This window comes from Dipteris shenzhenensis, unplaced genomic scaffold (genome assembly GCF_047967505.1).
Source record: "Dipteris shenzhenensis isolate YYH24624 ecotype China unplaced genomic scaffold, Dip_SZ_1.0 scaf0255, whole genome shotgun sequence".
NCBI lineage: Eukaryota > Viridiplantae > Streptophyta > Polypodiopsida > Gleicheniales > Dipteridaceae > Dipteris > Dipteris shenzhenensis.
The window spans coordinates 2,237-28,155 of record NW_028239561.1 but is presented as its reverse complement, the minus strand read 5'-3'; the positions used below and the strand labels follow the sequence as shown (position 1 = coordinate 28,155).

Genomic DNA, 25,919 nt, shown 5'->3' with positions numbered 1-25,919 from the left:
GAGAAGCCATAACGTCCGTAGTGCTTCTGCGAGATGAGTATAAGTACCCCCAGGGGAATTCGAATCCCCGTCGCCTCCTTGAAAGAGAGGTGTCCTAGGCCTCTAGACGATGGGGGCCCAATCACTCTTCAGATAATAAGAGATTATCTATAAATCGTCAATCTGATTCTCCCGAATCCCCCCCGAATACAACATCCAATGGATGGGGAATTGGAATACCTCTCCGAATCCTTATCGCAAAATCCCGCTCGATGCATACCTATATGCGGAACCGCATGTGGCATCTCCCACAACCTCTAGGTCGACTGCTTCCTAGATGTGTAGGAAGTCGAACACGGCATAGAGGTAACGCTGAGACTTAAACCTTGCAATTCTCCGAAGTGAAGTGAGGCAGTTGAAAAGCTTCACCCAATCCATATTTCCATGGACGATTATTTCTTTCACCGATGAACTTATGTATCCCAATAATAATTGGTAATTACCAGCAGCATCAGTAAGTATATAGGCTTCTCCATTGCTTTTGGTTCATTCAATGTTCTGTTTCCCCTCGAGGGAAAACCCAGATTGGAAATCTACGCCTCAAATCACTCGGTTATGACTTCCTCAATTGGGAATATCTCACTCCTGAAGCTCAAAAATATTCTCTCCACCGGTCTGAACTATCCCGGGGGCTACTGCCGGGGGTGGAAGCGGGGCAAGAAAGTCGGGTCGGCGGATAGCGGGAATCGAACCCGCGTCCTCTCCTTGGCAAGGAGATATTTTACCATTCAACTATATCCGCGTGATATGCCACCCCGTTCTATATTGAATAACTATATATGTGGTAACTCCTCTAGTCAACACACCTAATCCATCCACCTCGTCTCGGGATTTTCCCTCGTGGACGGAGAGCCCCCCCCCCCCCCGAGGAGGAAGTGTCGATTCCGTAGACCGTAATTATTATTGATTCTCTCTCCCCACTCGCCATTATGAATCGTGAGGAGGGGGCCAGAATTACCGATACATTGAATCTCTGGGATATGAAGGAATTAAGTATACCCACTAGGAAAACTAATCCGATCCATAAGGAAGCCCCTGAAAAGACGACATTTTTGTTGCTTGACCAACCATTGGGGGAAGCAAGCACGACAGGTACACCAATTACTAGTAGGAATGAAATGGCGATTAATGTGAATAAAGCCAATTGGAAAGCAATAGTCGTAGTTAGGACTCTCGACGTATCAGAAGTAGAGGATTTGTACCATCTGATCCCCATCCGGTGGGACTTACACCATACCGAGACCGAGGATTTTGGACGGAACAAGAATCCTTCTAGTTCAGTACCCCGGAATCCAATGTCTCTTTCGAATCTCTTGATAATCCATCAAGTAGGAGTAAGAATTTGATTATTTGGAATGATCCCTATATTGATTTCATAGTAAATCATACGAAACCATCATCTCATATCTTTCGTAATAGGGGTGAATCTCGATACAATACATGTGTATCAAGATCGACAAGATCTCCGAAGAATTGGAGAAGAGCTTTCTAGGAGAGGTGGTCGAGTGGTTTATGGCTCCAGTCTTGAAAACTGGCATAGTGCTGAAACGCTATCGAGGGTTCGAATCCCTCTCTCTCCTCAATTGATTCAGTACCGGACCCGACGGGAGGGGGTATTAGTGGTCTATCGGTGGTCTAAAAGAACCACCTAGTATTTCCCAAAAAATGCCAATGTCCCCGAGGGGAGCCTATTCTTAATAATGATAGATGAGAGGAATCTTCTGAAGCAGTCTGGGGGTATTCCTCCTCCGCCCCGGTTCATGCGCCGCATCTCCAGGCCCAGGTCCCGTGTCAATACTTTCCCTATCAGGGTTCGAGGGATAGGAAACAAACAAATATGAGAGATCTGATGTTAACTAGAGGTATTTAAAATACCAGTTCTATCGATTGACTTATCGGGATGATCAAAGGTCAATTACCCACCCATTTGCGGGATGGGTACGTTCCACCAGATACAACTGGTGAGGATTCAAATTAGCTTCAAATTAGCTTACGGAGATGAGTCGTCATCGCCAAATCACCCCCTCCAGGGGGGTGATTTGTAGACATAAGTGCAAATGCTACCGAAACTTGTGGTTTCCCGGAACCCTATAGAAATGAACAGTGAGTTACACCTCGCCCTTCCCTCATCCGCGAGGTAAAGGTTACTGCTGGGTATATACCGACGTATCGAACTAACCCCACTGGGGGGTTAGTTTATGTATGAGCTGTGTCCCGGTTCCGCAAAGAACCACCAGTAGAAAATGGAAATTTGTCTGGTATGGTAGGTACTAATACTACCAAGTAATAACTTTCCATTAATATCTCAGCAATTTGTCCTAATTTAATGGTGTCATGGAAAGAACGGGTTCGGTATCACGGTCAATTCCCTTCTCAAACCCGGCTGCCGCCGCACGGGCTCTTCCCGCATGCCATAAATGACCCACAAAAAAGAAAAATCCTAGAACGAAATGGGAAGTAGCCAACCAACTTCGGGGAGATACATAGTTCACGGCATTTATCTCAGTAGCTACTCCACCTACGGAATTTAAGGAACCCAGAGGTGCATGAGTCATATACTCCGCGGAGCGTCGCTCCTGCCAGGGTTGTATATCTCTTTTCAACTTACTCAAATCCAAACCGTTGGGGCCTCTCAGTGGCTCCAACCAAGGAGCACGAAGGTCCCAGAAACGCATTGTTTCGCCTCCAAATATGATTTCTCCCGTGGGGGAACGCATCAGGTATTTACCCAAACCAGTAGGTCCTTGAGCGGAACCTATGTTGGCGCCGAGACGCTGGTCCCTGACAAGAAAAGTAAAAGCTTGAGCTTGAGAAGCCTCTGGACCGGTAGGACCATAGAATTCACTAGGATATGCCGTGTTATTGAACCGAACGAAACAACAAGCAGTAAAACCAAAAATAGCAAGTGCTCCTAAGCTATAGGACGGGTAAGCCTCTCCGGACCACACAAAAGCGCGACGGGCCCAAGCAAATGGTTTGGTCAATATGTGCCAGATCCCCCCGGAGATACAGATGGATCCCAGCCAGACATGTCCCCCAATAATATCTTCTAGGTTATCGACACTTACAATCCAACCCTCTCCACCAAAGGGGGATTTGAGTAAGTAACCAAATATGACACTCGGGCTTAAAGTGAGATTCGTAATCTTCCGTACATCCCCACCTCCCGGGGCCCATGTGTCATACAAGCCTCCGAAATATAACGCTTTGAATACTAGGAGGAAGGCGCCGGCTCCTAACAAGATTAGATGAATACCCAATATAGTAGTCATCTTATTTTTGTCCTTCCATATATAGCCGAAAAATGGGAAGGACTCTTCTGAAGTCTCGGGGCCAATGAGAGCGTGATAAATACCCCCGAACCCTAGAACCGCGGAAGATATCAAATGAAGGACTCCAGAAACAAAATAGGGAAAGGTATCGACGACTTCCCCACCGGGACCCACTCCCCAACCTAGGGTAGCTAGGTGGGGAAGTAGAATTAACCCCTGTTCATACATAGGCTTCTCCGGAACGAAGTGAGCCACTTCAAACAAATTCATGGCTCCAGCCCGAAACACGATCAAGCCAGCATGAGCTACATGGGCACCGAGTAATTTACCAGACAGATTGATCAGTCGAGCGTTACCGGCCCACCAAGCGAAACCTGTGGTTTCCTGATCGCGACCACCCAGAGACAGAGTTTCGTTAAAGAGCGTTTCCACGGGGTAAGACCTCCTCGGGGAATACAAGGTTTTCATGAGGCTGATCCTGAGCTGCCATCCAGGCACGAATACCCTCATTCGACAGAATGTTCTTTGTGTAGAAAGTTTCAAACTCAGGATCTTCCGCCGCACGAATTTCTTGGGAAACGAAGTCATAAGCACGCGAATTCAAAGCGAGACCAACTACTCCGATAGCACTCATCCATAATCCAGTTACTGGCACGAATAACATAAAGAAATGCAACCAACGTTTGTTGGAGAAAGCGACACCGAATATTTGGGACCAGAAACGATTAGCGGTAACCATTGAATAGGTCTCTTCGGATTGAGTTGGGTTAAAAGCACGGAATGTATTTGCGCCATCACCGTCTTCAAATAAGGTGTTTTCCACCGTGGCGCCATGAATGGCACACGAAAGAGCAGCACCAAGGACTCCGGCGACTCCCATCATATGAAACGGGTTCAACGTCCAGTTGTGAAAACCCTGGAAAAAGAGAATGAATCGAGAGATAGCTGCTACACCGAAGCTGGGTGCAAAAAACCAACCGGATTGCCCTAACGGGTAGATTAGGAATACAGAAACAGAAACAGCAATGGGAGCAGAGAACGCTATTGCATTATGGGGACGTAATTGTACGGACCTAGCAAGTTCGAATTGACGTAACATGAAACCTATCAAAGCGAAGGAACCGTGAAGAGCAACAAAGGTCCATAGACCCCCTAATTGGCACCAACGGGTGAAGTCTCCCTGTGCTTCCGGACCCCACAGTAGAAGCAAGGAATGAGCGAGACTATTTGCAGGGGTGGAAACTGCGGCAGTCAGAAAATTGCAACCTTCCAAGTAGGAACTAGCTAATCCATGAGTATACCACGAGGTGACGAAGGTTGTGCCGGTGAACCAACCGCCTAGGGAGAAATAAGCGGTGGGGAAAAGTAATAGACCGGACCAACCTACAAATACGAAACGATCCCTTCGTAGCCAATCGTCCATACTATCAAACAAATCTTTCGATTCCTTGGAGGATTTTCCAATGGCGATGGTCATAGTTATTCTCCTATTCAACTCTTCCAACCATTTTGGGTGCCCTTCTATTTCATGACATGATAGGGTCGTGGTGTAGGAAATGAAACTACCATATCACTGCCCCTTCTGAATAAGAATTTGTCGGAATCTCTCTGGCATGGTAACAATATTCCTAGGTCCCGTCGAGGGTACTTTTCTACTCCGTCTCGTTCCCCCAAGCGGATGGATATGGATAGAGTACCGATACAACGAAATTGATTTCGTGATTCTTCAGAAAGTGGGTAACCCTTTCTCTTCTTCCGAGACTCCATCAACCCGTTCGCTACGTCGATGAATCCTGATCCGGAACTTTATCCCAGCTAGATTCCTTCCAATTGAACAATCAACGGCATCTATTGGATCTCTTTATGTGGTGCTGGTGTTTCCTCCCGCATGTCCTGCCCACTGGAGAAGTACAGGAAGGAGTGGGAGAAGCACCAATTTTCAGCAATCTATCTATTTGGTGAATTGAGTAGGACACGCGTACATACAGATATTTATGATCCGTATCTTCACTTTACTCGTCTATTTCACGATGGAAGAGACACTTCCTGATATTTATTCTACCAATACTCAATACCATTCGGAAGCTTTTCGCTCCCGAATCATTCGGGTGATTAATGGCGGGTGGGTGGGGGGGGGTGGGGGGAGGCCACTTTTCCTTGATGTCGGACGAGAGAAACAAACTCCCGTCTCGATAGATTAAATGAGAACCATATAGTCCGTCTTACCTCCTGGTTAAGAAGCGGGAGATGGATCGGAATGATACGAGAGAAACCCGTAGCTGGGAGTTAGCTGAAATCTTTTCATACGAGAATTCATTGGAATATCTCCCCCTGCGGAGAGATGTATCGATAGTCAGAATTCTCATTGGATTCCTGTATCAGGGGTAACTGAATGATCTTCCACATCATGAATTACATCTACCTAAATTTCTTATATTACGGGTAGCAATAATTCTGAGATTCAAGACGGGGGGGAACATTCCGAACAGCTTTATTACGTAGCGATTCGCTGATTCTTCGTTGATTTCCCCACCCACATATGGATCCCGCTATATAGATAGATATATGTGGATATTTGTTGCGAATCTTACCGGGAGTCCCCCGAGCAGTGAAAGTGGATAATCAGGATAATCTGATTCGATAGGCATCTGGGGGGGGGGGGGGGGCCTCGTCATATTCGTCGCCTATTCGGGCGAAGGATCATTTCGACGTGATCACTAATTTTCTGAATTGGTAGAAACATATGTGGTACTCTACAATGTAAGGAAGGATTACGAGTGTCTGTGCCGAGAGAAAGAGACAAGTCGAGTGAAATCTCACGAGCCCTTTATCGGATTTGAACCGATGACTTACGCCTTACCATGGCGGTACTCTACCACTGAGTTAAAAGGGCTTACCGATGATGACATTGATGAGGTGTATGAAACACAGTATGTCGGAAACAGAACTATTCTGTTTCCCGTTTCTCAAATCATTATCCTGTCACTATTCTCTCAATCTTACCAGGGGGGGGGGATTAAAAACTGCTGATACTAAAACTAGGTGGGGTAAGGTCTCTGGAACTAGCGGAAATGGTTGAGTCCTCCTTTCCACCCCCTACTTACCCGATTGAATGGATCCCGATAGAGAATCGGGAGATTCACCTGGGAAGGAGAAAAAGGAGAATGAGGGGGGAAAATTTGGGATTATCCGGTTTATGTTGTGGATGAATACCCGCCGGTACGTGGTCAAATAGTTGGAATAAAAATACGGGAACAGGGTGGACTATTGCTTTATCCCCCTATCACCTATTGCTTTATCACCCTATCACCAAGTTAATTTTCGTTTGCGGAGACGGGATTCGAACCCGTGACCTCAAGGTTATGAGCCTTGCGAGCTACCAAGCTGCTCTACCCCGCGTGGTTGATTCCCTCGCTGTAATTATTATACAGTCTTCAAATAATTACATTGAACACGAGGGAATCTTGTGAATTTATGGAGATCGATTCTCCAACAATTCGTGTGGGAAAACCAATATTTATCTACCAACTCGATTTTATTACTCCAGGCAGCAAACAAGCGTGTGCCATTTCGCGTGGTACGTGTCTGGATGAACCAAAGTCTCGATAATTGGATCTGGGGCGTCCGGTTAGGGAGCATCGGTTACGAAGACGGGTGGGTGCACTGTTACGTGGTGGAGATTGGAACGCCTCAGAAACCTCTAATTTTTCTTGTATTGATAAACCCCCCCTCATTCTCTGTTTCAGGGATTGACGTATGAGATAATATTTCCTCACCAGTTTTTGTTTCTTCTTCTCTTTCTCAATGAGACTCCTCTTTGCCGTAATTTCCTAGTCGGCGATATTGGAATGTTATTATAGAATGGATGGAATTTGGGATAGAGTCCAATTGAAGTGCTATGATTTGCCACCCATCCGTGCTATCTATCCATCAGAGACAGATTTTAATCGTGGATAAGTTGGGCTTACCACTGGCTCGAATGCCAAAGGTAAGCCCAATGCGATACATGCTTTTAGCTTTTATTGAGGCGAAACACAGAGCAACCCAAATTTACCCGATGTGGATGCTATTGAGAAAGCTGCATAGGTAAATATATAACCTACGGAGAAGTGGGCTAGTCCCACTAATCGTGCTTGAACGATAGAAAGAGCGACTGGTTTGTCTTTCCAGCGAATCAGATTGGCCAAAGGTGTGCGTTCATGAGCCCGAGCCAGAGTTTCAATAAGTTCTTGCCAATAACCGCGCCAGGAGATGGGAAACGTGAATCCAGTAGCCCGAACGAGATGTCCAAACGAAAACATCCATGCCCAGACGGATAAACTGTTCATACCGAAAGGATTGTAACCGTTAATGAGTTGTGAAGAATTCAGCCGTAGATAATCCCTCAACCATCCCATCAAGTAAGTAGAGGATTCATTGAATTGAGCTACATTTCCCTGCCACAGGGTAATATGCTTCCGGTGCCAGTAAAAGGTGACCCATCCAATTGTATTCGACATCCGGAAAACTGCCAGATAAAATGCATCCCAGGCCGAGATGTCACAGGTACCACCTCTACCTGGACCGTCGCAAGGAAAACTATAACCAAATTCTTTCTTATCCGGCATCAGCTTGGAGCCGCGCGCATCTAATGCACCCTTCACTAGAATCGGTGTAGTTGTATGTGGACCTGGAGCAATAGCATGATGAACTAAGAAATCCCCGGGTCCAATGGTTAGGAATAATGAGTTGCTATTATTATTAATGGCGTCTAACCAACCGGGTAGCCACAAGCTCTGACCAGCATTGAATGCTGGACTGTCTGTCGAGGAGAGAAGTACGTCGAAACCATACAAAGATTTACCGTGAGCGGATTGTATCCGTTGAGCAAATACAGGTTCAATAAGAATTTGCTTCTCTGGGGTTCCAAAGGCTAACGTGACGTCGTTATGGACATAGAGACCCAAAGTATGGAACCCTAGGAATAAACTAGCCCGACTCAAATGGGCTATTATTGCTTCTTTATGCTCCAACATCCTTGCCAACACGTTATCCTTATTTTGTTCCGGATCATAATCCCGTATAAAGAATATGGCTCCGTGGGCGAACGCCCCTGTCATAATAAAACCAGCGATGTACTGGTGATGGGTGTATAGCGCGGCCTGGGTCGTATAATCCTGTGCTATAAAAGCATAAGCGGGTAAGGAATACATATGTTGTGCCACTAGGGAAGTAATGACTCCTAAAGCAGCTAAAGCGAGTCCTAATTGGAAATGTAGGGAGTTATTGATTGTGTCGTAGAGTCCCCTATGTCCACGTCCCAACCTGCCTCCTGGAGGAATATGAGCTTCCAGAATCTCTTTTATACTATGTCCGATGCCGTAGTTAGTCCTGTACATGTGGCCGGCAATGATAAACACAACCGCAATTGCCAGATGATGATGAGCGATATCAGTTAACCACAAACTCTGAGTTTGTGGATGAAATCCCCCCGGAAAGGTTGAAATGGCAGTTCCTGCTCCCTGAGCACTATTGAACGAGTGATTAGCGGAGTCGGGACTTTGTGCATAAACACTCCATTGACCCGAAAAGAATGGTCCCAAACCTTGGGGGTGTGGTAGTGCAGTTAGTAAATTACCCCATCTCACATGTTCGCCTCTAGATTCAGGAATAGCGACGTGAATCAGGTGGCCTGTCCAAGCTAGAGAGCTTATTCCGAAGAGTCCTGATAAGTGATGATTGAGACGAGATTCAGCATTTTTGAACCAAGAAATACCCGGTTTCCATTTGGGTTGTAGATGCAACCAACCCGCTACCAGGAACAAGGCGGAAACAGCTAGTAAGGAGATAGCTCCGGTATATAGATCTTGATTGTCGCGTAAACCGATAGTGTACCGCCACTGATAAACACCAGGATAAGCAATATTAACCGGACCCGGAGCTCCCCCTCGGGTATAAGCCTCGACGGCTGGTTGACCAAAATGAGGATCCCGAATGGCATGAGCGATTGGTCTTACCTGTAATGGGTTTTGCACCCATGCCTCGAAGTTACCCTGCCAAGCTACATGGAATAGATTCCCAGAAGTCCAGAGAAGAATTATAGCTAATTGACCAGAATGGGAAGCAAATATTTTCTGGTAGAGACGTTCCTCGGTAATATTGTCATGACTCTCGAAGTCATGCGCAGTGGCTATACCGAACCAGATACGACGAGTAGTTGGGTCTTGGGATAGACCCTGGCTGAACTTTGGAAATCTTGATGCCGTAATGCTTTTCGAATCCTCCTAGCCATTATCCTACTGCAATGATTCTCGCTAGGAAGAATGCCCATGTTGTGGCGATTCCACCCAGAAGGTAATGAGCCACCCCTACGGCACGTCCCTGTACAATACTCAGAGCCCTGGGCTGGATAGCAGGAGCAACTTTCAATTTATTATGGGCCCGAACAGTAGATTCGATGAGTTCTTGCCGATATCCACGGCCACTGAACAGGAACGTCAGACTAAAAGCCCAAACAAAATGAGCACCCGAGAATAAAAGACCATATGCGGATAATGAAGAACCATACGATTGAATGACTTGGGAAGCCTGTGCCCATAGGAAATCACGGAGCCATCCATTAATGGTTGTTGAACTCTGCGCGAAGTTTCCTCCAGTGATATGGCTCACTACTCCCTGGTCACTTATACTACCCCGTACGTCAGATTGCATCTTCCAACTGAAATGAAATATAACTACTGAGATGGAATTATACATCCAGAACAAACCTGAGAAGACATGATCCCAAGCAGATACCTGGCAGGTACCTCCTCTACCGGGGCCATCACGAGGGAAACGAAAACCAAGATTCGCTTTGTCGGGTATTAGGCGGGAGCTCCTCGCAAACGGGACACCTTTTGGTGATATTAATACAGTAACATGAATCGTAAAGGCATGGATGTGATGCACCAAAAAATCGGCAGTACCTAATGGGATTGGTGACAAAGCAACTTTACCACCTACTGCTACTAAGTCTCCACCCCCCCAGGTCAAACTGGTACCTGCTGTTGCATTAGGTGCCGTTAAGTCAGGAGCAGAAGCATGAATGTTTTGGACCCACTGAGCAAATATGGGTTGTAATTAAATAGCAGTATCTGAAAACGTATCTTGGGGACGTCCCAACGCACTCGTAGTATCGTTATGAATATCAATCCGAAACTATGGAAACCTAGAAAAATGCATACCCGGTTAAGATGTGAAATTATTGCATCACGATGCCGAATGACACGATCCAATAGGTTGTTGTATTGAGTAGTCGGATCATAATCTCTCACCATAAAAATAGCTGCGTGTGCCGCCGCGCCTACCACTAGGAAACCACCAATCCACATGTGATGCGTAAACAGGGATGGCTGCGTAGCATAATCAGTAGCTAGGTATGGATAGGGAGGCATAGCATACATATGATGGGCCACTACAATTGTTAGGGAACCCAACATAGCAAGATTAATAGCTAATTGAGCATGCCATGAAGTAGTTAGGATCTCGTAAAGACCCTTGTGACCCTCACCCGTGAAGGGACCTTTATGAGCTTCCAGAATCTCTTTCGTACTATGCCCGATACCCCAATTGGTTCGATACATGTGACCAGCTATCAGGAAAAGAACTGCAATAGCTAGATGGTGATGCGCAGTATCGGTCAACCACAATCCCCCTGTGGCTGGATTCAATCCCCCACGGAAGGTTAAGAAATCTGAGTATTGTAACCAGTCGAGGGTAAAGAATGGAGTTAATCCCTTTGCGAAACTGGGATACATCTGAGCCAAAAGGTCACGATTCAAAATGGATTCATGAGGAAGAGGTATCTCCTTAGGATCGATTCCCGCGTCTAATAGTTGGTTAATGGGTAGCGAGACGTGTACCTGGTGTCCCGCCCACGCCAAGGAACCCAATCCCAAGAGGCCTGCTAGGTGGTGGTTCAACATGGATTCCACGTCCTGGAACCAAGCCAATTTTGGAGCAGCCTTGTGATAGTGGAACCAACCAGCGAAGAACATCAATCCTGCAAAGATTAAGGCACCGATAGCGGTGCAATAGAGTTGTAACTCACTAGTTATTCCAGAAGACCGCCATATTTGAAAAAATCCGGACGTTATCTGTATTCCCTGGAATCCCCCACCTACATCTCCATTAAGTATCTCTTGACCAACTATTGGCCAAACTACCTGGGCGCTAGGCTTAACATGAGTGGGATCACTTAGCCACGCCTCGTAATTAGAGAAGCGAGCCCCGTGAAAATACATACCACTCAGCCAGATAAGAATAATAGCTAATTGACCAAAATGGGCGCTGAATGTTTTACGGGATATATCTTCTGAATCATTTGTGTGACTATCAGAATCATGAGCATCAGCATGTAGATTCCAAATCCAAGTGGTACTACTGGGACCCTTAGCTAAAGTTCTCGAGAAATGTCCAGGTTGAGCCCATTTTTCGAAAGAAGTTCTCACGGGATCCTTTTCCACCATAATCTTGACTTCTGGTTCCGGTGAACGAATAGTCATCGAGATTCTCCTCTCTTCGGACAGGGGATAGCAACGACCTACCAGCGGGGGATACGAAACTTCTAAGAGATGGAATTCGTATGTAAGGTATTCTTCTCCCTGAGTTTGGAACTGGAACAGCTGTAATAGAAGAGTTATCCGAGGCAGGCATTTAATCTTATTATTACACAACTTATTAGTGCTTTATGGACCTTGTATAGAGAGATTCTTATACGTTTCAGTAGGGGGGGGGTTACATATTACCAGATGGCAATCGGTAGGAGGAGAAGTCTTCTCCTTCCTGGTATCCCAGGGGGGGGGGGGGGGTAGAAAATGTAAAGGAATTTCTTTCAATTGTCTGGTCCCCATATCACTGCTACCCCGGCGTCACCCCCCTCTCTCATCACCTGGAACGTTTCGTAATCCTCAACCAATTTTGTGCTTCGATATAATTGCTTGGAGGAAGTGCTATTGCTTGTTTCCGACACTCAGCGGCTTGATCAAACCAAGATTCCGAAGCCTCCGGGTCTCCCTGTTGAATGGCCTGCTCCCCCCGGTCGGGATGGATAGATCCCTTCGAGATATCCTCCCTCAGAACCGGACTTGAGAGTTTCCTACCTCATGCGGCTCGAATGACTACTCAGTAGCTTATTCTCTATCTGATCCAAGAGAAGAGAGAGATTTACTTGGCCCCCTCCCCCGTTAGTCTAGAGAAGAATCAAGAGTAGTTACTGGGAATGGTTTCCAATCCTATCGATGCGAGATAGAATCTTTTCCATACTCCTAATTCGTGGAGGAGGGTAATAATCTCCCCCGGAACTAATTCCCCTACTTCTAAAAATAGATCCGCTGAAATGTTTCCTTTGGGATTTGATACTACACCATAGCTCGATATTCCTTTCCAAATCGATTCTATTACAGGAATCGATTGTAGAACCCCCCGAGTGAGCAAATCTCATCGTATCGACCCAGATTTTCGATGACGAATCTTTGCGGTGCTTTCTCCCTCAATTCACCCGATTATCCATGGGATTCACAGGCTTCCGTTCTTCCCCCGGACCTGAGTTACTACGGGGGACACCAAATTCCACAGCTCAGGAGAACTCCTTATGGGAGTATGCTTGTGGAAAGCCTCCTACATCGAGTGGTTTCGAATCAAGGGATCCTATAGTATGGGTAATCGCACGTAATGACGGATCACAGCCATATTATTAAGAGCCTGTGGTGGAAAAGGATTCCGTTCCAATGCTTGAAAATAGTATTCCAAAGCCTTTGCATGTTCTCCATTGCTAGTATGAATCAAACCTATATTATGGGGTATGTAACTCCGATCATGAGGATCAATCTCCAAACGCATAGCTTTGTAGTAATTTTATGAAGCTTCTGCATATTCTCCTTCGGATTGGGCCGACATTCGTCAGGGTCGCTCACTCAGCGTGAATGAGCTCCGCTTCAAAACCGTACTTGAGATTCTCACCTCATACGGCTCCTCCTGCATGATGCATGGAGAGAGACTAGTATTTGGAATAGTCTAGCAATTCCTACTCTAAACCTATGGATGAACGGGGGCTAGTGTCTGTGAAACTACTGGACTAGCCATCCCTTCTGCCAAAAATCTCTTGTTAACATGGTTGTGCCACTCCGACACGTCGACACCAAGAGACTAATGACAATTTCTCTGTTCCCAACGCTTCGAGTTTCATGGGGATCAGCTACTTCGACAATCTCCGATGATTCTAGGGGTATCCAAAATACGAACGGGATGGATGTTCGTTGTCCCAATCATTATTGGTATTCGTCATAGAAACACGACGCGCGGCTGAACCCAACCGTAACGAAGCTTTTGCGTTGTCGATTCCTCCACGTAGTGCCTCTCCCCTATGCCTACCCACGGAGTCCTACAAATAGGTCGGTCCGTAGGTTTCACCTTTTGCTTACTACTACGATTCGCCGGAGATCGAAACTGGAGCATTTGAGGCTGCATCAATCGAGGATACACGACAGAAGGACTTGTTTCCCGTTCGAAACATACCTTCACCAAACGCGGGTCTATCGGAATTTGAATCCCCCAATTAATTAGGAATTAAGGTTAATCGATTTTCCCTCCCCAAATCGCACCATCTCTATAATAAGTAAAAGCTCTCTTCTCCCTATCAGTAGTCGGTATGATTTGTAACAAGATATCCGCCAGAATCGTGGGAGTTCTATCAATAGAATTGTCATTTCTCTGGGATCTAGGCGTAATTGGAATTCCTCTTCGTTCCACTTATTATTGAGTTAATCAGGATGCCGGAAGAACAGATCTCTTTTGCAATACAAGGGGAAGAGGTGCATCCGTCTGGTATCTATGTCCCTCCCCCTCAATCGACTGGGAGGGTGGAGTAACTAATTCCGCACCGAATGAGAGTCGTGTGTGAATGGGGGTATATAGTCTCGCAGCATCCATGAATAATTACTAATGGAGTGATTGCTTTTGATGGGATCTGCATCACCTAATTGAAAATCTCTCATTATGAAATCGACTCGGAACAACTAAAAATCTATCCCAGGGATGGGGTCACCTCCCCTACCTCAATTCCGGGAATTAATCTCATTTCTTAATAACTGATGAGGCTTGCACTCACTTCCAGGAATCACTTTTTCCCGTCTATCATCGAGGATTGAGTTGCTATCCGGTTTCTTAGATTGGTAAGATGTGTAAATAGTACAAAGTTGCAGGAAAGGTGACTGAGTGGTTTAAGGTGTAGCATTGGAAATGCTATGTAGACTCTTGTTTACCGGGGGTTCGAATCCCCCCCTTTCCCCTTTGCATTCCGTCATTGACTCTGTTCCGGCACCCCAAAGAATTGCTAATCCTTTGAATGCTTCCAGTTAGTACTCCCGATTTCAAATAATAATTCCAAGAATCCCCCCCCCCGGGGGGGGGGGTATCCGAATTTCAGAATGAGGAATCCCAGACTATTAGATAATTACTTGGGGTTAGGCTTTGCGGGAGTAATACTCAACGACGAGCAATTCATTTATATCCAACCCAGTGGACTCCCGATTTGCGATTCCATTCACTAATCCTGTGGGTCTACTGTCTCCCGACGAGGAAAAAGTTGAATGATCAGGTATTTTGTCTCCCCGAGAAAATTCCATCTCTCTATTTGGTCCATTGCGAGAACCCGGTCGATTTCTCACAATAATAGTATCTTTTGGTTTGCGACGGTAACTCGGTATATCGACTATACGATCGTTCACTAGAATGTGTCTATGATTAACTAATTGCCTAGCTGCAGGAATAGTAGGAGCCATACCTGGACGAGAAACAATATTATCTGGACGCATTTCGAGTAGCTGTAATGGTACTTGACCTGTTGAACCCTTGGCTCTTCTAGCAATACGAACGTATCTAGGCAATTGTCGTTCCGTTGATCCATAATTGAAACGTAATCTCTGTTTGGCTTCCAGACGCACGCAAAATTGAGATACCTTTCTCGAAGCAGATTAATCAATAGCAATTCGTGCTTCTCTCGGATTTGATGTTTTATTTGTAAGCCCGGGTAGATCCTTGAGACGACGTATTATTTTCAGACGGGGTCCTCGATAACGAGACATAAAAACTCCTTCTTTGTAAGCATGGTAAGACCCGGAATGGACCTCTCCGTAATCGAAGTACTGGTACTATTTATAAGTGTCACCCAATTTTGTTGAACATTTGGTATTTGTAATAATCATAACATATGAATGTAGACGAACAAATACTCGAATTCCCATCGACTCTATTGGAAATGGAGGCTTCGACGCGGGGGACAAAGCCGAAGGGAGACACGGTATTGGTGCATCGACTGATACTGGGCAATATTCTGCCGGAATCGAACCGATAACCTCTGCCTTGTGAATGTGGTACTTCCGAATCCAAACCAAGCTTTCCTGGTTCTTTTGAACCCCATGGGATGGAATAGAACCCTCCTAAAGCGACAATGGTGGTTGCGCCCACGGCGCAGTCAGCCGCAAGGGTTATTCAACCACAGAGATGGGTTAGATGAGTCGATAATTCCATCTCCTACCGTATCGTATTGATTTAATTACCCCACCCGTGTATAATTCTTATGGGTACGCGAATACGGAGAAGCAGGGTATGGTCTCGCAGATATATATTCTCTGGGATCGGTGGAGTCCCTTTCTGGAGGAAATTGGGAATAGAAACAGAAAAGGGAAGAGGTTGAGAATTCGGGAATCGGGACGGGGTATATAATTTCCGCTTGACCGGAATCAAGAGACTCGTGAAATATCTCTGGAACAAATGGCATGGAACATGCAAACTCGGATGGCATGCAAAAGGATTTGATGCAATTGCAGATCCATTGCTTCGGTTTGGGACTCAAGGGGGGGGGGGTATGGCGGAATGGTAGACGCTGCGGACTCGATTGGATTGAGCCTAGGTATGGAAACACACCGAGTGATAGCTTTCAAATTCAGGGAAACCTAGGATTATTTAGTAGGCGATCCTGAGCCAAATCTCATTTCAGAAGCAGGATTCGGATGATGAGATAGGTGCAGAGACTCGACGGAAGCTATTCCGACGAACGATCTATTAATTTCTATTATTCATTAAGCGGATAGATGTTCTCTTTCCATGGATGATTCAATCTAGAATGATCCTATAAGCGGCGAGGATCCTCTCCCAGTGCATACTCAACATCCGCACCGAGGATTGTATCAAAATCTCGAGAATCTCGGGTATTGGTGGGATCTACTCGATTATCCCCGAATCCCATCTTCTCCTGATTTCCTCTTTGTGTATGTATACTCCGTATTCGGATGAATATGGTTCGATGAATAACCATTAGTAACAGACCTTCGCGGATAGAGATGGAGTCCAACTCTACGCCGTTGATGGAAACAGCAATGCAAATTGTGGTAGAAAGAAAATCCGTTGGTCTTTGTAGGACCGTGAGGGTTCGAGTCCCTACATCCCCAGTAGAACGGGATGAAACATATTATCCAAATTGCGTAGGAGTTGTGGGAAGCATCTACCCCATGAAACAGAGAAATCCCTCCCCGTCTATTCTGGTGGATGGGATTCTTCGACCCATCAAGCGGACGAAGGGTATCGAGATACATCTCCCGAATACGTATTGATTTCCTCCACCTAAACGAGAGGGGATCCATGCTCCCGATTCATAGCTCAATCGAATCGGATTGATGTCTCGTCCCCAGCTCGAGAATATTTTTGAGTGGTTTGCGACTGAACCATTCGGCAAATCCAATGGATTGTCTGAATGGTTCGCCTGCAAGGTATAAAAAAAAAAATGGATTCGTGAGGATAGTTACTTCGATTGGACGGATAGGTAAGGGAAAGAATCAATCCACGCTGGGATATTTGTTTGGGATTATCGCGGAATCACTGGCCGGGATAGCTCAGTAGGTAGAGCAGAGGACTGAAAATCCTCGTGTCACCAGTTCAAGTCTGGTTCCTGGCATACCGATGGGAAATAATTTGATCTGATGGCTGCGGGCGAAAACCGCACTTGGAAATAGGAGAATCCAAAAAAAAAATATGGATTGCTTATTGGTCTACTGGTCGGGGTATGTATCTATACCCACACCTACATACGCTTGAACGTGCATATGTAGGTGCGGATTTCGATGCAGATACGTGGATGCGATTGATCGTACGAGAAACAAGTGTCTCAAATAAGGTAGACCAGCCTCACCTGCCGCACAAGATTAAATAGAATGATACAGAATTGGCTAGTGGGAGGATGGCTTTCAATTTTGCCTCCGTCCCAATTCGATAAGCATCCTGTAGCTCATAAAAGTCGGGTACGACATAATCCTTACGTAAAGGCCATCCCAGCCGGCTCCCAGGCATTAAGATACGTTGTAGGTGCGGATGACTCTCATAAGTGATTCCTAACATATCATAGGATTCCCGTTCCTGGAAATTGGAACTTTTCCAAACCCAACAAACGGATGGAATCCTGGGGTCTTTTCTCGGAACGAAGACTTTTGTACATACTTCTTCAGGTTGATCTGCATCGTCTCGCACCTCCGTCAGATGATACACACTAGCTAGGGATCCTCCTGGTGCTGCATCATAGGCACATTGGGAACGGGGATAATTGAAACCGCACGCATATGAAGCAACAGCTATAGAAGGCCAATCCCCTGCTTTGACCTGTGGGATCTCGACACCCCGGTAATCAGAACCTAAAGGTCTGTGGGCTAAACTATGTCTAGTCGACCAAGCGGGTAATCGACCCCGCATCTCGATGTTGGAATCGCCGTTGTTATTGATAATACTCATATTAGCTAACGTTCTATATCTCTGTGGAATATCTTCACCCGCCCGCCTCTGATACGGATTCTTCATGCATACTTTCGAATCCACTCAATCCCTTCGAGAGGATATTTGATAGGGATTTCGAAGACTGATTTGCGATTCGTTGATTGTATTCACCGGTATAGGTATTGGGTACGAAAAAAAGTCGGTGATTCAGACTAAAATATCTCTTCCGGGTTCGACAAGAAGTTCGATCCCTATAGTTTTCCTGAGCAATTCTTTTGCGGGGTTTTGTCACAGCATCAATAATAGCTTCGGGCTTGGGCGGACGACCCGGCAAATAAATGTCCACAGGAATCAATTTATCCACTCCGCGAACGGTGCTGTAAGAATCCGTACTAAACATGCCTCCCGTAATGGTACATGCCCCCATAGCAATTACATACTTTGGTTCGGGCATTTGTTCATAGAGTCTCACTAGAGACGGAGCCATCTTCATGGTGATAGTACCCGCCGTTATTATGGGATCAGCTTGTCTGGGGCTGGATCTTGGTACTAGACCGTACCGGTCGAAGTCGAAGCGTGAACCAATTAATGAGGCGAATTCAATGGAGCAGCAGCTAGTACCGTAAAGGAGTGGCCACAAACTGGAAAGTCGAGACCAATTGGAGAGATCATTCAAGTTAGTCAAAATAATCGAGTTTGATGTGTCTTGATCGGGGGAGAAGGACTCCACGGAGTTAATTAGTGGATTCCCCCCACGGGAGTCGACTCCGTTCCTCTTACCCGAATAGTTAGAAATTAGGACCATTCCAATGCTCCTTTTCACCATGCATAAATCGAACCGACAATTAATATGGATATGGGGATAGACACTTCAGTAAAAGCAAATAGACCCAATTCCCTGAAACTCATAGCCCGGGGATAGGGAGAGACCGTCTCGACGTCGGGAATAACGAATACCGGGGCAAACATATAATAACGGATCTGGAATTGGATCCAAGCCCCTCCCTTTGGTTCCATACCTGATTCATAGCTTGTTAGTTTTTCAGGCCCCTCGCGGATGGGTGCGACGGATCTGGAAACCGAAAAGGCTGTATAGGGAATAAGGATGGATACTAGTAGGAGGATCCGGAAGGAATCGTGTTTAGGAAGCAAAAACATTTACATACTCCTCCTGCTTCGGTATTTATCTTCTCACCCCACCGTGTGGGTGTAACATCTTTATGATAAGTGAAGGGGGGGGGGGTTGCTGACTCCTCGATCGTTCGATCGGGGATGAGATGCCAGACGTGGCTCACGGACATCTCATCCCAGAATGGAATCGGGATGTACACCCCCCCAGTGATGAGCCAATCGTCCCTCCGATCCAGTCCTCGGAAGATGCTGGATACCAAATGGACTTGCGAGAAGATTATTAGAAACGGGACTCCCCATCCGGAAATGAGCTCTTGGCTGGAATCCGTGAGATGAGTCAAATTGCCGGAAGAACCGGATGGGGACTATATTCTACTAAGTAGGTAGTGGGGTATGGTATGTACCTCCCTACCGAATCGATGCATAAGATTGATTTATACGGATTATCTATTATGGAAAGCAATCCGTCAATTTAGATTCTTATCTGAATTTTCTCCGATTGACCATCATTGAGGAACTTATTAATGAATAATTCCTTCTCCTTCCTGATCTTCATCCCTATCCCCTGATCGAAACGGAAGTAGTGACCCTACGATCTATATAGTTCATGCGAGTCGCGTTGAATCTGGGTAATTCTCAATTAGTTCCGCTGCGATGGGCGAGACCGGCTTATCATTAAAGATTAGGGCTATACGGATTCGAACCGTAAACATTCTCGGTAATGCAGATCGGAATATATAAATTCTTGAACTGCTTCACGAACCCAACATGCTTCTTTCGTGGCATTGGGCTCCCTCATCAACTAGTCTTCCACCGGATGGGAGGAAGAAGCCATTGTTGATGCACCATCCTTTGCTTCATTATAAATAACAAAGAAATGGTTCCGTGTGCTCGAAGAACTCGTTCCCTCCGAAGCAATCCCGAAGTCTCTCGAGAAGATTCTTAGTGTTGACACAGGTTTGCATCCCGTAGACACAAATCCACTTAATTCTAAGTGTCTCGATCGCCTAGGAAGGAGATACGATACCCTCATACACCTCAAGGTTCGTAGGACGAAGAAGAGATCTTGTTGAGGTCCTCGCATTGCCCCCACCACCCTTAGCATTAGACGTATCATCTACTGACCATATCAACCCACCGAAATCGATCCTTTTTCCGATCGATTCTTCGTCATGCTACTGTTCTTCCACATCTCCCAATAGGGTAAGACATAAGTAACTTACGCGGTATATTCCGCGTAGATCGGTTGAATAGCGACGAACCCTTCCCGAGAAGCATCGGCGCACGTGTAAACGAGGTGCTCTACCGTTGAGCTATAGCCCTGTGGCTACATTAGTATAATGCATCGGATGATCCCTGTCAAGCTGGTAACCAACCGAGAAGGAGGCGAGACTCATCTTTTGCCGTTAAAATCAAATATTTATTGATGTTCTAATTGTTTGAAATTCTCTCCCTGGGTCGGTATAATAGAGTACTACAAGCAATAGAAGCCTACTTAACTCAGTGGTTGGAGTGTCGCTTTCATACGGCGAGAGTCATTGGTTCGAATCCAATAGTAGGTAAAACTCATTAGGTACCACAATACTTGAAATGATACCTAATAAGTTCTACAAATATTTGGGATGGATACGAAGTATTACGGGACTAACAAATCATTGTGTGTCCCATCATGCTTTTCCCGTCGTTTCTCACAGGCGCAACTAAAAGTGGGAATGATTGAGTAGTATTTGAAGCCTCTAATCTCGCCTTAGCTCTTTTAAATGCTAGATTAGCTTCAATAGCTTTCCTTCTGCCTTCGGCTTGAGCTGCGTCAGCTTGAGCTGTCTGAAGAGCTTCCCGAGCCTCCTCAGGATCAATTTCGGTAGCTCGTTCTGCTTCGTTGACTGATGTTGTTACCTGATTACTGTCTACCATGGCGAAACCACCCATCAACGCCATTGCGGACCACTGTCCATCGTGACGTACCTTCGGGACTCCCATATCCAAAGCTGTAAGAAGTGGAGCGTGATTGGGCAATACACCAATCTGGCCACTACTCGTAGATGGGACGATTTCTCGAACCTCAGAATTCCAAACAGTTCGATTAGGAGCCATTACACGAAGATTCAGTACCATCCCTTTCATTGACCCTCCACTTGTAAGGTTGCAGCCTTCGTGGTGGCTTCATCGATGTTGCCAACCAGATGAAAAGCTTGTTCAGGGAGATTATCCAATTCTCCAGGAAGAATCATTTGAAATCCCTTAGTGGTTTCTGTTAAACTAACATATTTCCCTGGCGAACCAGTAAATACTTCTGCTACGAGGAAGGGTTGTGATAAGAAACGTTCTATCTTCCGAGCCCGAGCTACCGTTAGACGGTCCTCTTCTGACGATTCATCCAGTCCGGGAATAGCTATAATATCTTGCAATTCCTTATAACGCTGTAAAGTCTGTTTAACCCCTTGTGCGGTTTCGTAATGCTCTTCACCCACAATCCAGGGTTGTAACATGGTTGAAGTCGAATCCAAGGGATCTACAGCCGGATAAATACCTTTAGCTGCTAGTCCTCTCGAAAGCACAGTGGTAGCATCTGGGTGTGCAAATGTTGTAGCAGGAGCTGGGTCAGTCGAATCATCTGCAGGTACATAAACAGCTTGAATAGAAGTTATCGATCCTTCCTTGGTAGAAGTAATTCTCTCTTGTGGGGATCCCGTTTCTGTACTAAGAGTTGGTTGATGACCCACGGCGGAAGGCATTCTACCCAATAAAGCAGAAACTTCTGATCCTGCTTGGACAAAACGAAATATGTTGTCGATAGATAAAAGGACATCTTGCTTGTTCACATCTCGGAAATATTCAGCCATTGTCAGAGCAGTTGAACCAACTCTCATACGAGCTCCTGGTGGTTCATTCATCTGACCATGAACTGGAGCCACCTTCGATTCTGATATATCTTGTTCATTAATAACTTTCGATTCCTTCGTTTCCATGTAAAGATCATTACCCTCACGGGTGCGTTCCCCCACCCCACCAAATACAGATACACCTCCGTGAGCCTTGGCGATGTTGTTAATTGATTCCGTGATAGGAACCGTTTTTCCCACTCCAGCTCCTCCAAATGATCCAATCTTTCCTCCTCGACGATAGGGAGCCAAAAGATCCGCGACTTTAATCCCCGTCTCAAATATAGATAATTTAGTATCCAACTGCGTAAATGCCGGAGCGGATCTATGAATGGGGGACGTCGTACCAATATCTACGGGACCCAAGTCATCGACGGGTTCACCAGGGACATTAGAGATTCAACCAGGAGTAATTTCACCAACAGGAACACTGAGAGGAGCTCCTGTATCGACGACGCCCATACCTCTCATCAGACCATCTGTAGCACTCATAGCTACGGCTCTGACTTCATTATTACCCGGTAATTGTTGCACCTCACGAGTAACATTAATCTCTTGACCCGCCGGGTTTTTCCCCTTAACCATCGAAGAGTTGTAGATATTGGGCATTTTACCTGGAGGGAAAGACACATCCGATACTGGTCCAATGATCTGGGTAATATATCCCACATTTCTCTCCACTGATTTAGAAATTCCAAAAGCAGAAGAACTGGTTTTCGTAACTGTTTTGGTGTATTATCTTCATTTGATTGTCGAATTGGCAGAACCATCTGGCATTTCATTGCTAATTGGTTGATGGTGGGGAGTTACTAGTTCCACACCCTTCTCCCCCTTTTTCAAACATATCATTTGCTTCCTCGGAAGTCGATTCCGATCCATCCAGATGGGTGACAGGTACTGTAGGATTTGATTTCCTCCTCTCCACATATGGGTCGGAGGCAAAAGAGCGCGATACCCACGAGTTGGTCCATCTAGTTAGATGTGATTGCTACATCTCATTCGTCGAATCCCCTTTTTTCCCCCGTCTATTCGCAAAGCGAACCAGATATCGAATTCAATCCCCTTTTTTGCTTCTACTGACCAGTCTAACCACGAAAAGATTCCCGAGTCAATGTATCGAGATGTATTACGATCTAATTCTTCAAGCAATTTCCGTGCGAAACAACCAGAGTCAGTTGCATTACATGTGGGACGTATTATAAAATACTAATGTCCCATGCTTGAGGTAGAGTTTCGACAAACGTCTCGAGTCGAATCTATCAGGACCTATTCCACGCTTCACGTTGAATTCTTCCATCTATGTCGAGCAGATCTCATCCTTGCAGGATTTACTAATTGAATTGTAAGGAGGGACTCATGTCACCACAAACAGAGACTAAAACAGGTATTGGGTTCAAAGCTGGTGTTAAAGATTATCGACTAACTTACTATACTCCCGATTATGAGACCAAAGATACTGACATCTTGGCAGCCTTCCGGATGACTCCGCAACCCGGGGTACCGCCTGAGGAAGCTGGAGCTGCAGTAGCTGCAGAATCTTCCACAGGTACGTGGACCACTGTGTGGACGGATGGACTGACTAGTCTCGATCGTTACAAGGGTCGATGCTACGACATCGAACCCGTTGCTGGGGAAGAGAATCAATATATCGCATATGTAGCTTATCCTTTGGATCTATTTGAAGAGGGTTCCGTCACCAATATGTTCACTTCCATTGTAGGTAACGTATTTGGATTTAAAGCCCCACGAGCTCTACGTTTGGAGGATCTGAGAATTCCTCCTGCTTATTCCAAGACTTTCATTGGGCCGCCTCACGGTATCCAAGTCGAAAGGGATAAACTGAACAAATATGGTCGTCCCTTGCTGGGATGTACAATCAAGCCAAAATTGGGCTTATCTGCTAAAAACTATGGCAGGGCTGTTTACGAATGTCTCCGTGGCGGACTTGATTTTACGAAGGATGATGAGAACGTAAATTCTCAACCATTCATGCGTTGGAGGGACCGGTTCCTGTTTGTGGCAGAAGCTCTTTTCAAGGCTCAGGCCGAAACGGGCGAAATAAAAGGACATTATCTAAATGCCACTGCGGGTACGTGTGAGGAAATGATGAAAAGAGCAGTCTTTGCTAGAGAATCGGGAGCACCCATCGTCATGCATGATTATTTGACGGGAGGCTTCACTGCAAATACTAGCTTGGCCTTTTATTGTCGAGATAATGGGCTACTGCTTCATATCCACCGCGCGATGCATGCTGTTATCGATAGACAGAGAAATCACGGTATCCATTTTCGTGTCCTAGCCAAAGCATTGCGTATGTCCGGCGGGGATCATATCCACGCCGGGACCGTAGTGGGTAAACTGGAGGGAGAACGAGAAGTCACACTGGGTTTCGTCGATTTGCTACGCGACGATTATATCGAGAAAGACCGAAGCCGTGGTATATATTTCACTCAGGATTGGGTATCCATGCCAGGTGTATTTCCGTAGCCTCGGGAGGTATCCATGTCTGGCATATGCCCGCTCTAACTGAAATCTTCGGAGATGATTCTGTCTCACAGTTCGGCGGAGGAACCTTGGGACACCCCTGGGGAAACGCACCAGGCGCCGTAGCTAATCGAGTTGCATTGGAGGCTTGTGTACAAGCTCGTAATGAGGGACGTGATCTTGCTCGTGAAGGTAACGAGATTATCCGCGAAGCTAGTAAGTGGAGTCCCGAATTGGCTGCTGCTTGCGAGGTATGGAAACAGATCAAATTTGAATTCGACACAATTGATACATTGTAATTTCCGTAACTATTCGGGAATCTCATTCATTCGGTAGGATTCGTGGGGCGAACAGGGAGTATAGGGAGAAGGAACATTCCCCTCCATACTCCCGATATGCCACGGATCGGAGTTGGTAGCTCAGCGGATGAGAGCACATGGTTCCGATCCATGGGGACGGGGGTTCGAATCCCCCCCAATTTGCATAGGAGAGGTGGAATACGAGCTGCAGAGACTCGAGTAGTAAGGAAATGATTCAGTGCCTCTCAGTACACGACACAACTATTTCCACGAAGTGTTATTGGATAATTATTTGTGGGGTTCTAACATATGATTGATCAAATAGATGATCAGTCAATTGCCAATTAGTTATCGGATTCGGAGTCAGTCTCGATTCGACGCCTATTCCGAACAGACGCTGATCCTGATAGTTCAGAAATGATTTCTCCATCTCTGTGTCTATCTCATTGATGAAATGAAATCTAATAGAATCGACTGTTTTTACCTCCGAAGCGAAGGAGAAGAAATGAATGAGGAAATTCCTATGTCTGTGAGAAATCGGTTCGAAGATAAACGCGAATTTGGTGGATTGATCGGGGCTTTCCTCGAAAAAGCCACAAAGGGTTACGTTTTGAGTGAGAGAGGAAGGAATAGAGACATAAGCATTGATACCGACAGGGGGTTGTGGACTCGGTGTGACAACTGCGGTAACATGCTTTACGTGAGATTCCCAAAACAAAATAAAAATATTTGTGAGGAGTGCGGCTATCACCCCCCAATGACTATTACAGAAAGAATCGAACTTCCGATCGATCGTGACACTTGGATTCCCATGGATGAAGACATGACTGCATAAGATGTTCCAGGTTTCTCTGACGGGGATTCTCATGGAAGTCGCATCATCAACTCCCAGAAACGAACGGGTTTAACTGATGCTGTTCAGACAGGGGTGGGATGTCTAAACGGGACACCTATTGCGCTTGGTGTTACGGACTTTCAATCCACGGGGGGAAGTATGGGTTCTGTGGTAGGTGAAAAGATTACCCGCTCAATCG

At 45.9% G+C, this 25,919-nt stretch overlaps 5 non-coding genes across 5 annotated transcripts; 3 read left to right on the top strand and 2 right to left on the bottom strand.

Annotated features, from left to right (window-relative positions):
- Positions 1–710: 710 nt before the first annotated feature.
- On the bottom strand, positions 711–781 carry TRNAG-GCC (transfer RNA glycine (anticodon GCC)). The gene has a single exon. It is a non-coding gene; the product is annotated as a tRNA-Gly (tRNA).
- A 749-nt stretch (positions 782–1,530) lies between these two features.
- On the top strand, positions 1,531–1,619 carry TRNAS-UGA (transfer RNA serine (anticodon UGA)). The gene has a single exon. It is a non-coding gene; the product is annotated as a tRNA-Ser (tRNA).
- A 5,017-nt stretch (positions 1,620–6,636) lies between these two features.
- On the bottom strand, positions 6,637–6,710 carry TRNAM-CAU (transfer RNA methionine (anticodon CAU)). Its single transcript has one exon. It is a non-coding gene; the product is annotated as a tRNA-Met (tRNA).
- A 7,819-nt stretch (positions 6,711–14,529) lies between these two features.
- On the top strand, positions 14,530–14,616 carry TRNAS-GGA (transfer RNA serine (anticodon GGA)). Its single transcript has one exon. It is a non-coding gene; the product is annotated as a tRNA-Ser (tRNA).
- Positions 14,617–24,994: 10,378 nt separating this feature from the next.
- Positions 24,995–25,068, top strand: TRNAR-CCG (transfer RNA arginine (anticodon CCG)). Its single transcript has one exon. It is a non-coding gene; the product is annotated as a tRNA-Arg (tRNA).
- The last annotated feature ends 851 nt before the right edge of the window (positions 25,069–25,919 follow it).